Raw genomic sequence first — 16,717 nt, 5'->3', positions numbered from 1 at the left:
AATCAAAAAGACATTCTAAATAGTGGTTAGCTTAATAAATATAAGGATACATCATGTTTACCATTTAATCTGTGTTTTGTCTCTCTCTTCTTGAATGTCTTCTTAATTTGTTCTTGAGCATGTCTAATGCACTACTCTCCTGTCATTAATTTGTCCCTCTTCACATTGTATCACTTCTCCACCGACCATAGTTACTTATTGCTAAAGCTCTGTAGTTGCAACATCTATACACAAATACATACATATAAACAAACTGCTAAGAATGTCTCTCTCTTCAAATGTTTCCGCGGTACTCTGTATGGCCCGTGTTATTTACCTGCACTTGATTTGTCATCTCTTTTAACAATGTTCTTCCCTCACTTTATCTTCTCTTCACGTGAAGCTCTCCTCTCCTCAGCTGGTGTAGTAGTTACTGTAGGGACGCTAACACTAGCTGCGTAAATATGACGCTCTTTGTATAACAACAAAATAAAACGTACCTTCTTATATATCGACTTTGGCTGCGTTTCACTTTCATCTTGGCCCTTTCTCATTTCTCTAACTCCCCTCCTCGACTCCTATCCTCGAGACTTAGTCCCGGGGCCCATTCCAATAGTCCATTTAGCTTAGGAACCTTCCTAACCAAGTGAAATGACCCGGAAGTACATCACTGGCAGCCATGATAAGTGCCGTTCCAATTCTCCAAATGAAAGGAAAGGAGGTTTCAAACTTCCTTTATAACCTCCTTTAGCTTAGGAACCACTGGACCTCCCTAACCGAAAGGAGAGGAGAAAATGCTGCCCCACAATGCATTGCAGCCGCAGCATTTGCCGTCACTCAACAGTCGGCCGTTCACGGACACAAACGATAATGGGAGAAATTATATCATGAAAGTTACCGTGCTTATTACGCATTTTAAAACATATGTGGTAAGTTGCCAAAGTGCTTTGTTTTGAACGTTCATCAGTATTATAATCAAAAAGAGAAATATGAACGTTAGTTTTTACTGAAATTATCAAATAAAGTCAACATTTCACTGAGCTGTGTGGGGTTGTTCAACTTTTAAAAGATGTTTGAATGGTGATATACACAGTGATAGATGTTAAGGACTAACGTTTATAATAAATACATTTGTATTGATTTTAAGATATTTTCATAGTTCATACAATCATACGTATTGGGATCATTTGTATTAATTTCGACCGGAGGGAGAGGGTGACGAGCAGTTTCACTTTCCTTTTTTATTTCAATTCCAACTTTGGTCATGAAGAATATGTTTCTCTGTTGTCCACGTTCATAAAGCATAAAACAACAGCATCAGAGCACGGTGCAGAGTCTCTAGATGAGTTTACAGTAGTCCCTCGTTCTTATTATACATTCATGTTGTAGTCCGCTGTATAGAACCGGACCACTATTGCGGTAAGCATGTTGTAACTTCCGGTTGTTGTCATCTCTGGGTATCCCGTGTGCCCGTTCTGTTGCTGATAGCTTATTATCTTAACTTAATCGATCGTTTTAAAACTCTTGATCACGGCAACTGCCTGACGTTGTAATCACACGTTACTATAACTTAAGCTCTCACAACTCTCCTTCTCTTAGCGACTGTAACTCCACAGTTGCCTACACTCTTTTCGGGTTTGCTAACGGTAGCTACTTTAGCTTGATAGCTAGCCATGGCTCTTTCCCCACCCTCGGGTGCTATTTCCTGCTCTAACTGTCTCATGTTTGGTTACTTCCCTACCTCCTTTACTGGTACCGGTACATGTGTTAAATGTAGTATAGTTGTTAGGTTGGAGGCGGGAATCATAGCCATAGAAGCCCGGCTCCGCATCTTAGAAAGAAACTCAGCTACAGTAAAGCCCATGTTAGCCGGTGCGGACCGGCAAAAGGAAGCTCCTATTAGCCGTCCCCCGGCAACTCCCGAGCAGCAGGGAGACTGGGTGACTGTTCAGAAGGGGCATAACGCGAAACCCGCAGGTCCCCACCAACCCGTTCACGTATCTAACAGATATTCCCCACTCAGCGAGACACCCGCTGAGAAGCCAACTTTGGTTATTGGTAGCTCTATTATGAGACACGTGAAATTAGAGACCGAAGCCTCCACAGTCACATGCATTCCGGGGGCCAGAGCGGGCGACGTTGAGGCGCATCTTAAACTGCTGGCTAAAAATAAACGTAAATACAGTAGGATTGTTATTCACGTCGGTGGTAATGATGTTTGTATACGCCGATCAGAATGCACCAAACTTAATGTGGAGTCGGTGTGTAGTTATGCTAAAACAATGTCGGACACCGTAATCTTCTCTGGTCCCCTCCCCAATCTGATCAATGATGACATGTATAGCCGCATGTCATCATTTCAGCGCTGGTTGTCTTGGTGGTGCCCAGCAAACAATGTGGGCTTCGTAAATAATTGGACAGCCTTCTGGGGAAAACCTGGTCTGATTAAGAGAGACGGCATTCATCCTACTTTGGAAGGTGCAGATCTCATTTCGGCAAACATTTCAGGGCTTTGTGGACTTAATCCATGACAAACTGGAGTTGAGACCAGGAGGCGGAGTCGCAGTCTTACACGCTTCTCTGCGCTCTCTCCTAGGCAGTCATCCATAGGAATCCCGAACCCAATAAAATACCCAATATTAGCGGTGTGTGTCTGCCCAAGGACAAGTTAAGGTAAAACCTAATAGAGGTGTCATACATAATAACCTAATAAAAGTAAATGTAACAACTACTACAGTGCAACAAAACAGGAATATTAAATGTGGTCTCTTAAACATAAGATCTCTAGTATCTAAAGCAATATTGGTAAATGATTTAATATCAGATTATAATATTGATATATGCTGTCTCACTGAAACTTGGTTGAGACATGAAGAATATGTCAGCATAAATGAGGCCACTCCACCCAGCCATATCAATACTCATATTGCCCGAGGCACGGGCCGAGGAGGTGGAGTTGCAGCAATCTTTGACTCAAGTTTACTTATCAATACTAAACCAAAATTAAATTATACCTCCTTTGAAAGTCTCGTTTTTAGTCTTACGCATCCGACCTGGAAAACTTTGCAGCCAATCTTATTTGTTACAGTGTACCGTGCACCAGGTCCTTATTCAGAATTATTATCTGAATTCTCTGAGTTTTTTATCAACTTTGGTTCTTAAAACAGATAAAGTAATTATCGTAGGTGACTTTAATATTCATGTTGACGATGATAAAAATATCCTTACTGTTGCATTTAACTCTATATTAGATTCTGTTGGTTTTTGTCAGTGTAAATAAACCAACCCACTGCTATAATCACACTCTCGACCTTGTTCTGACTTATGGTATTGAAATTGAGCAACTATTAGTCGAACCGCATAATCCTGCTTTATCCGACCATTTCTTAGTAACTTTTGAAGTACTGTTACGAGACTACAAAGCATTAGTCAAAAGCTCCTGCAGCAGAAACCTATCTGTTAGTGCTATAGCCAAATTTAAGGAAGAGATTCCACCAATACTTAACTCGATAGCATGTCTGCATGTAAGGGAGGAAACTTATACAAAATGTACACCACCCCAAATTGATCATGTTGTTGATAGTGCTACAGATGCGCTGCGAATAAAATTAGACTCTGTTGCTCCTTTGAAAAAGAAGAAAATAAAACAACATAGACTAGCTCCATGGCATAATGCCGAAACCCGCAAAATAAAGCAAAAGTCGAGACAACTTGAAAGGATATGGCGTTCTACTAAACTTGAAGAATCTCGTTTAATTTGGCATATTACTCTCAATGAATATAAGAAAGCACTGCGTAAAGCGAGAGCAGCCTACTACTCTTCATTAATAGATGAGAATAAGAATAATGCAAGATTTCTTTTCAGCACTGTAGCCAGGCTGACAGAGCCACAGCTCGATTGAGCCTTCTATTCCCATAGCACTCAGTAGTAATGATTTTATGTGCTTTTTTTAACGATAAAATTGTTACTCTTAGAAACAAAATTAATGACCTCTTGCCTTTGACCAGTATAGTGTTATCAACAGCTCCCGGAAACGTAAGTTCTAATATTACACTAGATAGTAAACTAGAATGCTTTTCAGCCATAAACCTTGAACAATTAAATTCAATGATTCTCTCTTCTAAACCATCAACGTGCATGTTAGACCCAATTCCAACTAAGCTATTGAAGGAAGTTTTTCCATTAATTAGCACTTATTTATTAAATATTATGAATATGTCTTTATTATCAGGCTATGTTCCACAATCATTCAAAGTAGCAGTGATAAAACCGCTTCTTAAAAAGCACAACCTCGATCCAGAGGTTTTAGCCAACTATAGACCTATTTCTAATCTTCCGTTCCTCTCAAAAATTCTTGAGAAAGCGGTCGCAAAACAGTTGTGTGATTACTTAAAAAACAATGATTTATTTGAAGCTTTTCAGTCTGGCTTTAGAACACATCATAGCACAGAGACAGCTCTGGTTAAAGTCACAAATGACATTCTAATAGCCTCTGACAAGGGACGTGTCTCTATTCTTGTTTTGCTCGATCTCAGTGCTGCATGTGATACTATCGACCATGATATCTTATTGCAAAGACTAGAGCACTTAGTTGGCATACAGGGAACTGCTTTAGACTGGTTTAGGTCCTATCTATCTGAACGCTCTCAGTTTGTACGTGTCAATGATGAATCTTCCACGCAAACCAAAGTTAGCCATGGAGTGCCACAGGGCTCAGTGCTCGGACCTATTTTGTTCACATTATATATGCTTCCGTTAGGCAATATTATAAGGAATCATTCTGTAAACTTTCATTGTTATGCGGATGATACTCAACTATATTTATCAATCAAGCCTGATGAAATTAATCATCTAAATAAAATTCAAGACTGCCTTAAGGACTTAAAAACGTGGATGACCTTAAACTTTTTGATGTTAAACACGACCAAAACTGAAGTTATTGTACTTGGCCCGAAGAATCTACGAAACAAATTATCTAAGGATATACTAACTATGGATGGCATTAATTTGGCCTCCAGTGAGACTGTAAGGAATCTTGGTGTTATATTTGATCAGGATTTATCCTTTAACGCCCACATAAAATCAATTTCAAGGACCGCCTACTTCCATCTACGTAACATTGCAAAAATCAGGCATATCTTGCCTCAAAACGATGCAGAGAAACTAGTCCATGCATTTGTTACTTCAAGGCTGGATTATTGTAACTCTTTATTATCAGGGTGTACCAAGAAGTCAGTCAAGTCGCTTCAGCTGATTCAAAATGCTGCGGCTCGTGTACTAACCAGAGTTAGGAAAAGGGACCACATTACTCCTGTTCTGGCTGCCTTACACTGGCTCCCTATAGAACACAGGATATAATTTAAAATTCTTCTTCTCGCCTACAAAGCCCTTAATGGGCAGGCGCCATCTTACCTTAAAGAACTCATTATACCCTACTGTCCTACTAGGGCATTGCGTTCCAAGAATGCAGGGTTGTTGGTTGTTCCTAGAGTCTCTAAAAGTACAATGGGAGCCAGAGCCTTTTCTTATCAAGCTCCACATTTGTGGAATCAGCTTCCAGTTTGTGTTCGGGCGGCAGACACCCTATCCGTTTTTTAAGAGTGCGCTTAAGACCTTCCTTTTTGATAAAGCTTATAGTTAGGGCTGATTAGATCCAGCCCCTAGTTTTGCTGATATAGGCTTAGTTTGTCGGGGGACATCTTACTTCTTCCTTCTCTCTGTCTATACCTGTGTACTCTCATGTTCCGATTAACCCAGCTTCCCCAAATGTCTTTCTTTTTGGTGTCTATATACGCCGGGATCCGGAGTCATGGATGATCCTGCGCTCCTCTGTCCTGGATCGCGAGCCCTGGATCTTGAGTCGTGGCTGTGGTCCTGGATCATAGGTCCTGGATGGATATCCTCGTGGATTCATCTTCCTATTATACACACATGCATTTCCAAACATTTGGACTACCTATGTTGCAAATGTATTATCTTTTCAATTTACACACGGCATCTATTGCACGTCTGTCCGTCCTGGGAGAGGGATCCCTCCTCTGTTGCTCTCCCTGAGGTTTCTCCCATTTTTCCCTTTAAACTGTGGGTTTTCTCCGGAAGTTTTTCCTTGTACGATGTGAGGGTCTAAGGACAGAGGGTGTCGTATTGTCATACTGATATTTTGTACAAACTGTAAAGTCCACTGAGACAAATGTAACATTTGTGATATTGGGCTATATAAATAAACATTGATTGATTGATAGAAAACTGTAGTTTCCATAGTTTCCCCACAGCAGCAGATGCACATTCATGACGTCCGCTGGCGCATCATAAACACGTCGGATAGTGAAAGTGCATTCGGATTCTCTAAGCATCGCAGTCTCTTCTCCTAAATCCTTTTGAATTCTCCTATCCACTATCCCTTAACCCCGTGACGTTTCACTCAGAGGTCAAGGAATAGGAGATAGGGTTAGAATTTAGGAGCTAATTTTTGGATTATCGGAACGCAACCCAGCCCACAGGAGATGCGAGCCGGGGAACCGAGGAGAGAGGAGGGGAAGCAGCAGGTGGTTAGAGAAATGAGAACTCCTCTTCTCTGAACGGTCATTTTAAAGAGACGTCCATTAATGATGACAGGAGGCACAGCAGCCCTCTGTCTGATGGACAGATGTGTTCATGACCACTTATATATTTACTTTGATTCATTCACAGTGCGATAATGAGACAATAACAGGCTACAGATGCGGGGACACACACACACACACACACACATATATATATATATGTATATATATATATGTATATATTTATATACATACAATTTCAGAATCAAACAGAGCACTCTCATAATAACGTAACACTATCAGAGACTGGATATATCCCCCCCCCCCCCCTCTCTGGTCGCTACAATGAGGAAAATAAATTACGGGCCAACAGTTTTATTTACAAGTATTAAAAGTAAGCAGAGGACACCAAACCAACTGAGACCTGTATGTCCGCTGCATCTACGCACACACTGTACCACACACACGCACCTACAGCTAACAGCCTAACAGCCGTTGTGTATTTTATTATGTGAAGCACTAAATGGTTTTAGAAAAATATGGACTCTTTGTTTGTAGATATCTACTAAACTACAGCAAATAAAGAGAGTAGTGTAGTGCCGAGAGATAGGGAGTCGGAGGCGGTGCAATGGAGGTACAATGCTTGCTTTAATGAGCAGCAGAAATGTAGAAGTTGTTGGGTCGCAGCCCGGGACGACAAGAGAAAGAGCCAGAAGGGCACACAACATATATAGATAACAACACATATATGTCCGTGTGGAAACAATAGCCCCAACTCTAGTTCCATGTATGAATTATGTCCCAGTGTATTAATAGGTGGTCACCACACAAGCCCCCCCAGAATTCAAACATGGCAAAAAAATCATCGCGTCCGTGGAGGAAGCACCACAGGGGCCGAGGAGGGTGGGGCCGCAGGTGAGGACCGGGCCATGGAACGGGCCACGAAAGGGGGCCGCAGGAGAGGGCAGGGGCCCTAACGAGGGCGAGGGCACCCACACCGGGGGCCGCAGTAGGTGTCGCGGAGAACCCAGCAGGAAAGAGCGCAACCCGGCCGCAGGCAGACGCACAACGGCGGTGGGCACGAAGCCCTCGGCAGGCGTCGAGGTATCCCCGGAAGAGAGGAGCAGTCCCCCCGGGTGGAAGGAGCGCAACCCGGCCGCAGGCAGACGTGCAACGGCGGCGGGCACGAAGTCCTCGGCAGGCGTCGAGGCATCCCCGGGAAGCAGGAGAGCAACCCGGCCGCAGGCAGACGTGCCGCGGCGGCGGGCATGAAGTCCTCAGCAGATGTCGAGGCATCCCCGGGAAGCAGGAGAGGCCAGACAGGGTCCCGGAGCGCGCCACCCATGGGCCGATGGAGCATGGGCGACGTCCGGAACTGTCGAGGCGAGACGGGGTCCAGGAGTGCACCACCCAGGCGTCGATGAAAACGTGAGTGGCGTCTGGAACCGCCGTGGAGGTGGTGAAAAATGTGATAGTGTCCACATGAGGTCAACCGGCTGGTCGAACCTCCTCTCCGGCACCAGAAAAAGAAAAAAACCTCAAAGGGTAGATAGCCGTTAGCTGTTGCTGTTAGCTGGCAGCCATCGGTAGCTAGCCGTAGTTAGCCAACGTGGTTAGCTGCTAGTTGTCGTTAGCTAGCGCAGCTGGGACGTGCAGCCGCACGCCCCGAAGAAACCCCACGAGGCAGCAATCGGGTTCATCCCTACCCAGCAGGTCGTGCATCGTCCCCTCTGTAGTCGGAAGGCAGATGCGGGAATGGCGAGCAACATCCCCAGCCATTCGGCGAGGCGCGCACCGAGCCTCCGTCCGCGTGCCTGTAGCAGCCACGGTCGACTCCAAAAAATCCCCGGCATTTCGAGAAAGAAACCTGAGTTTCCTTTGCCGTGTTCGGGTCCGTCTCGGAAACTTCCCAAGACGCTGTCAGGGGTCACCAGTGTAGTGCCGAGAGATAGGGAGTTGGAGGCGGTGCAATGGAGGTACAATGCTTGCTTTAATGAGCAGCAGAAATGTAGAAGTTGTTGGGTCGCAGCCCGGGACGACAAGAGAAAGAGCCAGGAGGGCACACAACATATATAGATAACAACACATATATGTCCGTGTGGAAACAATAGCCCCAACTGTAGTTCCATGTATGAATTATGTCCCAGTGTATTAATAGGTGGTCACCACAGTAGGCCTGTTATACTGAGTGATATATATTATACACACTGCTCTGCTTCTGCACGGACCTCACAGCTGTTCTCTCTGTAAACATCGTGTCGTGATGAAAGCAGTTCATAAAATAATATCCAGGGGATGCATGCAGAGCTGTCATTGGCTGAGATAAGTCCGGCCGTGCGTCACAACTCTTTGAAACATCTCTGTTGCCGGAAATGCATCCACGAAGGAGCCGTGGAGGACCGTGGAGGACCCATCAGTGTATCCTCGGTTAGAACTCCTCCAGAGAGCCTCCTCGATGCTCGGTCCTCGAAGTGCATTTAGAGAAATTAGATGTCCTTCAACATGGCGCGCTGAAATTCATTCCGGGTCACTACCGGAGGACCGAGGAGTCGAGGAGGGGGATTTGATGAAATGAGAAAGGGCCCTTGAGTAGCGTCCCAATGGCCTTATTTTTGCCGGAGGAGCAGGAGCGGCGGGTACTGTAGGCTAGGGAAGGCTAAGCCTTCCCAAATATTTTTGTCACTGCATCCTGATAAAATAAAAATATAATGTATAATGTTTGTGTCTTTGACATTAGCGCTGCTATGCTACGAAGCCAGTTCAACATATCCTGGATATGTTTGAGTTATCTTAACTAACCCTAACAAACGAGATCTCGCTAAGCGGTCATATGACGCTGGTTATCAACGCGGTAAATCAAGCCAGGGGCCCAGTCCAATAGTCCATTTAGCTTAGGAACCTTCCTAACCAAGTGAAATGATCCGGAAGTACGTCACTGGCAGCCATGATAAGTGCCGTTCCAATTCTCCAAATGAAAGGAAAGGAGGTTTCAAACTTCCTTTATAACCTCCTTTAGCTTAGGAACCACTGGACCTCCCTAACCGAAAGGAGAGGAGAAAATGCTGCCCCACAATGCATTGCAGCCGCAGCATTTGCCGTCACTCAACAGTCGGCCGTTCACGGACACAAACGATAATGGGAGAAATTATATCATGAAAGTTACGGTGCTTATTAAGCATTTTAAAACGTATGTGGTAAGTTGCCAAAGTGCTTTGTTTTGAACGTTCATCAGTATTATAATCAAAAAGAGAAATATGAACGTTAGTTTTTACTGAAATGATCAAATAAAGTCAACATTTCCCTGAGCTGTGTGGGGTTGTTCAACTTTTAAAAGATGTTTGAATGGTGATATACACAGTGATAGATGTTAAGGACTAACGTTTATAATAAATACATTTGTATTGATTTTAAGATATTTTCATAGTTCATACAATCATATGTGGACCGGAGGGAGAGGGTGATGAGCATAAGTTTCACTTTCCTTTTTTATTTCAATTCCAACTTTGGTCATGAAGAATATGTTTCTCTGTTGTCCACATTCATAAAGCATAAAACAACAGCATCAGAGCACGGTGCAGAGTCTCTAGATGAGTTTACAGTAGTCCCTCGTTCTTATTAAAACATCCATGTTGTAGTCCGCTGTATAGAAAACTGTAGTTTCCATAGTTTCCCCACAGCAGCAGCAGACGCACATTCATGACGTCCGCTGGCGCATCATAAACACGTCGGATAGTGAAAGTGCATTCGGATTCTCTAGTACCACAGTCTCTTCTCCTAAATCCTTTTGAATTCTCCTATCCACTATCCCTTAACCCCGTGGTCAAGGAATAGGAGATAGGGTTAGAATTTAGGAGCTAATTTTTGGATTATCGGAACGCAACCCAGTGTTTCTCTCACCAGCTGAGAGCGCGTTCACGTGAAAGGGGCGGGGTTAGCAACATTTGACCAATCACAAACAGGGACAAGTGTACTGACAGCGCAGCGTCATACTTCATTCATGAAAAGTAAACTAATATTAGACAAATATGAACTTTAAACATCCATGACTTACACATAGCCTATAATCCAGGATACAAGCCACATAGTTGCACCTGTAGGTGAATATGGTGATGGTGAACTGGTTAAAAAATAAATAAACTACAGAGTGTTTGAAAGCGTAACAGTTTTATGATATCACTCCCCCATCTAAGACACGAGTGGATCTGACTTTAATTACATTTGAGTTGAGTGTTTCGTCAACTTAATGTGTTGCTTAAAATAATACTTCTGCATACATTATGTGACACTGTAAGTGTTGCACGGCCAGATACGGCTCGAGAAGCTGACTCAGATAAGGACATAGGCCTACGATATATTATGATGTTATATGATCTGATTGAATGTGATATGAATGATAAGTGCGACACGTCGGCGTCTTTTCTGCATACGGCAGTTTAATATATTTGACTTTAATATATTTAAACTCCGCACACTGAAAAACTCTGATGACACAGCCATACTTAGTCTACTGACTAGAGACTCGGACATTTCTATTTATAAACTTGAGATTGAAGAGGTCGTGAAGTGGTGTGAGGCGCACAACCTGGTGTTAAATGTTAAAAAAAACAAAGAAAATGATCTTTGACCCCAAGTCAGTAGGTGATCACAGCCCCGTCCTTATCAACAGGGAGGGAGTTGAGCAGGTTTCACGTTTTAAATATTTGGGGATTTATTTTGATGCTCAGTTAGGCTGGGCCCATCAGGTGGATCAGGTATGCTCAAAGATAAGCCAGCGCCTGCATTTTCTGTGTCGGCTCAGGGTTCATGGAGTGGATACATGTATCATGTTAATGTTCTACAGGGCAGCAATTGAGTCTATTATTCGTTATGGCATCACAACATGGTTTGGTAACTTGTCAGTTAAATCTAAATCACAACTCCAGAGCTTGATAAAAAGGGTTGGAAAAATAATTGGCATGCTTCCACCATCCTCTCTTCAGGAGATATTTGAGGAGATGGTGAGAAAACAAGGCCGTAAAATCACATGCGACCACAAACACATCCTGTATAGAGAGTTTGAGTTACTGCCCTCGAGGGCAGAAGGTATAGATTACCAAACTGTAAATTGAACAGGTATAAGTTTTCCTTTATTCCGCTGTCAATCAAGCTGCTGAACAGTCAGAAACAATTGTGATTATGCTGTGTTAGGAGTTGTTGGGAGGTGCAATGTTTACAGTGTAGTTTGTGCAAACGAGAAGGTTAAATAGGGGAAGTGCATTATGTGTAAATAGGTATGGACACAATAGGGATATGTGCAATTTGACGGACACTATGCGTAGGGTGCAATGGGAAAGTGCAATATTGATTTGTGTATGAATACAGTATGGGAACGTGCAATATTTGATTTATGTAAAAATAAATCTCGTATGCCCAAGTCAAATTTCTCCTAAGGGAGACAATAAAGCTTTATCTTAGTATAAAGTATATAGATATTAATTTCATGATGATAAACATTGTGGAACAATGATTGAAAAATGGGAATGGATGTGGCGACGTAAAACTGACACAAAACAACAACAAACTTTTGCAGAGCCAATTGGAAAGTTTCATCAGCAGCACGGGGTGAAAACCACACAATGAGCGCTCAGCTCGAGATACCAGCGAGTCGTTTCCCATCTAAGCATTTCGCTTCCGCAGCCCGTGGAGAGGAACTGCGCCGCCTTGCCGCGCCTCGCTCTCAAGGCTGCGGGCGTCTTTGTCCCGCGAGATTTCAACGTCTCATGTAGGCGAGGCCTCCAGAGCAAGTCGGACAAAATGACTAACCATCATGCAACGCACTAGCAAGACGTTGATCGCAACAGCGCAGGGTTGCGTTCCGATAATCCAAAAATCAGCTCCTAAATTCTAACCCTATCTCCTATTCCTTGACCTCTGAGTGAAACGTCACGGGGTTAAGGGATAGTGGATAGGATAATTCAAAAGGACTTAGGAGAAGAGACCGCGGTACTTTAGAGAATCCAAATGCACTTTCACTATCCGAGGTGTTTATGATGCGCCAGCGGACGTCATTTTGTGCATCTGCTGCTGTGGGGAAACTATGGAAACTACAGTTTTCTATACAGCGGACTACAACATGGATGTTCAATAAGAACGAGGGACTACTGTAAACTCATCTAGAGACTCTGCACCGTGCTCTGATGCTGTTGTTTTATGCTTTATGAACGTGGACAACAGAGAAACATATTCTTCATGACCAAAGTTGGAATTGAAATAAAAAAGGAAAGTGAAACTGCTCGTCACCCTCCCCCTCCGGTCGAAATTAATACAAATGATCCCAATACGTATGATTGTATGAACTATGAACATATCTTAAAATCAATACAAATGTATTTATTATAAACGTTAGTCCTTAACGTCTATCACTGTGTATATCCAACCCAGTCTCACGGCATTTCGTGTTCACCAACACGATTTTTAATCTATTGATTCGTGTTCACCAACACGATTTGCCCCTTTTTTTCGTGTTGCACAGCACGATTTTAAAAGCAATGTATTTCTACTGCCTGCAGCACGTCTTTTTCTCCGGTCGGGTCGAGGAAGACCGGAAGCTGTGTGGTTCATAAAAACATGTTCTTACTCAATATCAAGCCACAATTATTGCTTTTATTTTAAATCGTATAATTTCGGACTTTTGTTGCTGTCTGTGAGGAAAATAAATGGGGCTCAGAGCCTCAGAATATGGAAATCTGTATTTTTAAATATTTTTTTCCTTCTAATTCGTTATTCTTTTCAAAGTAACACACTGTTATTTACTCACCAATAACACACAATTATCCTTGCTTTTATTTATTGGTTTAATTCCATAATCTCTGGCTTTTTTGGCGTCCGTCAGGAACTGAATTTCAAAATAAAAATAACCGGAAACAGACGTAGGCCTATAAGGGACATTCGAGCATCATTGCGATTGTCAACATTTCTGAGTTTAGGATGGCCGAAGACACTACACTACCCATAATCCCCAGCTATCGTTTAGGACTACAGTCCCCGTAAGGTTACGCAGAGCGTGAAACAGCTGTGTGAAATGGAACGAAACCACGCCAGACTATCCAAAACTGGAATCGAACGCCCCCCCAGAACTACACATGCTGGCTATTGTGTTTCGCAAAATGTTCTATGGGACATCTCTACTGAACGTTTTCGTTTTTCCCACAATTAGAAGTTGCCAGTATTAAACACATTGGTGTTATCAAATGTAAAACATATAATTAATAAATGGGTGAAAATCGCTTGTGTCCATAATGCGCAGCATTAATACCCACATGACAGCTCATTGTTACTTTGTAATTCTACTCCACTACAATTCCGAGGTTAACCTGGTATTTTCACTCCACTGCATTTATTTGAGTTACTTTGCAGATTCTGATTAATTATGTGAAATATAAACAACCCTTAAATCAGACTTTAGTTACACCTGAGTAAAATTCAGGTAAGGTGATTGTCAAGTGCCAACAATCAGGAGAGATATTTGATAGTTGGTGCTTGAGAAGACTAAACATGTATCTGCAATTGACATGAATGGAAACGAGTAATAAAGTATATTCATTACTCGTTATTCTCTACTAATAGTTCATTAAAGACTGTATATTATGGCTATTTTGCACATCCCTTTCAAGATTTCAAGATTTTCAAAGGTTTATTGACATATCATATACACAACTACGGTGTAGTTATGCAATGAATCAAACACTTGGGTCACAGGTTCCTCAACAGTGCATTACAAGACATCTATCAATATGTGTGTACCTCCACCATTAAACTGTCATATTCTGCACATTTTTTATTCTATCTACATACATAAGAGTATAATTCATATGTATAATATCAGTTAAAATAAGTGCTTCAACATAGTTAACATTGCAGGAAGCAATATATATAGACGTTAAGTACTTTGTCAGGCTTAATATTTATCTGTAGATAGATACCCCCAACGTTTTTTTCTTATTTAAAAGAAGACCTTAATCTGTTATTTAATGTTTAAATAAAGGTTAATTCGTTTTTCTGTTTTGCACCTCCTCCTATTAATATCTTTGTACATTCTGCACTAAACTGTTTATTGGAGAGATCACTTATAGTATCGTCTTGATTTTTTATATTCTATATTTAGACTTTCCCCCTATGAAAGTATGTACTCTTAATATTTTTTTAATCAAATAAAACACAATAATTCAATAATGTGCTTTAACCACTAGGCGGTGCACACAAGGTACACACAGCCATAATAACTTTGTATTATTAGTGTAGGACACTTGTGTTTTCGTACAACATCTGAAGATGTGTAGTTGTATGCATGCTTTCACATAATTTTACAGCATATTGCTATACTATTTCAGACTCAGTATTTACATTCTTACATTCAAAGAAAATCAGTAATATCTTTAAAAACTACAGTCCTTTTATATCAGCTGTGCACCGTTATGGTGTAAATATAACCTATCTGTGAATTAGATCAAATGTAAAAGTCAGCCGAATTAGTGTTGATACTGCAAGGAGACGTATTGTGTGAAGAGAAATTGAAGATGTTGTTTAATTGTTGAATATATTTATGATCCACGTCAAGTATTCAGTTTCGGCGGCAATTTTCTCAGTTTTCCAAAGGTCTTCTCATCAGGGCTCTATAAATAAAGAACTACGGCAGATCTGTAATATACAATGCAGCCGAACCGTGTATTACAATGCCGTTATGTGATGACTTTCAAAGAGGAAAAGCAAGAGCGCTCGGAATTAAGTATTATTTTATTATTTTAAAATGTTTTTCCGGATTTCATATCATATAAACACCAAATCCCAGCATGCATTGCGGCTAAAACATCCAATAAGCGAGCTTAAAACCATAGCTGAGGATCTTGGGTAATCGCTCGAAATGCCTAGGTCTGTTTCCGGTTATTTTTATTTTGAATTCAGTTCCTGACGGACGCCAAAAAGCCCGAGATTATGGAATTAAAACCATAGACTGTATATATAAATGGACGTAGTGTCCGTGACGTCACCCATAGGATTCTGCAGAGTTGCCGTGAATCCCTTAGTAGGCGGAGTCGGCCACTAACGTCTCGACTGTGACGTCAGAGTCTAATCCCGCCTGCTCCAAATAAGGGCAAAGAGGCGGAGCCGAGGCGGGATCTGCAGCCTGCGAACTGGAAGTAAATAGAGCTAGCTCAGGCTAAGAAGCTAAGCTAACATGAAATACATGCATACCAAGTTACTGCAAACAGTGTAGTTCCCCTATATAAACGTTACATTCATAATCAAATGAGACAATCTGCAAGAGAATTAGCTATATTTTGTTATTCTTAATGCTTGTCATTCACACGTTGAGAAAAGACGGACTCCACCGCCCGGACCTAACGGAGCCGCAGTGGGCTAGCTCCGGGACGCCGGCTGGAGCTAGCCCCCTGCGGCTCCGTTAGCTCCGGCGGCCACCACTGGGATAATTGGGTCACCTATTAACATTTGCTCCCGTTTAGCATTATGGGCGTCATAGCCATAGACTATAAAAGTCTTACCCAAGGCTGAATCATAAACTAAAATGTATATGTATGCATAAAGGGTTACGTCCTTAGCTGGCTAATAAGTAACAAGCTAAGCTACCAAGCACACAAACACCTGCGAACGGGGTTAACATGTATAATATTATCATTTTAGACTTCTTGGAAGTTCTGTTAGTACATTCAAGCGCACAGCATGACATTTTAATTGTCTGGTATTTGTAACAATATTCCCTAAAAGGCACAATCACCACGAACACGGCTAAAGCTAAAGGGTCAAGTACAGTACTATGACTAACTAACGTTGTAGCCTCTATGGTTGTAGCCTAGCAGAGTGGACAAGTTGTTGTTAGCTGACAGTGAGGAATGTACGTGTCCATCAACCTGACCACGCCCTAATTTATGCAAAAACGTTAAGACCTAATATAAATAAAAGGGTCGTGTTAGAAAACAATTCACTCACAGATTCATAATCATGAAGGTGGAATCTAACTATATCGATAATAATATGTATTGCATCCATGGGTAGAAACATGTTTTTTTCTGCTGTAAAGTTGGGCATTTTAACATGGGGGTCTATGGAAATTGCTCCTTTCTGCAGCCAGTCCCTAGCGGCCCATGTATGAACTGCAGTGTGTGGCACTTCCGTATTGGCTTCCCGGCTGTTCCCCAGA

The sequence above is a fragment of the Gymnodraco acuticeps genome, unplaced genomic scaffold (genome assembly GCF_902827175.1).
Source record: "Gymnodraco acuticeps unplaced genomic scaffold, fGymAcu1.1, whole genome shotgun sequence".
Classification (NCBI taxonomy): domain Eukaryota; kingdom Metazoa; phylum Chordata; class Actinopteri; order Perciformes; family Bathydraconidae; genus Gymnodraco; species Gymnodraco acuticeps.
Note: the sequence above shows the minus strand (reverse complement) of the source record.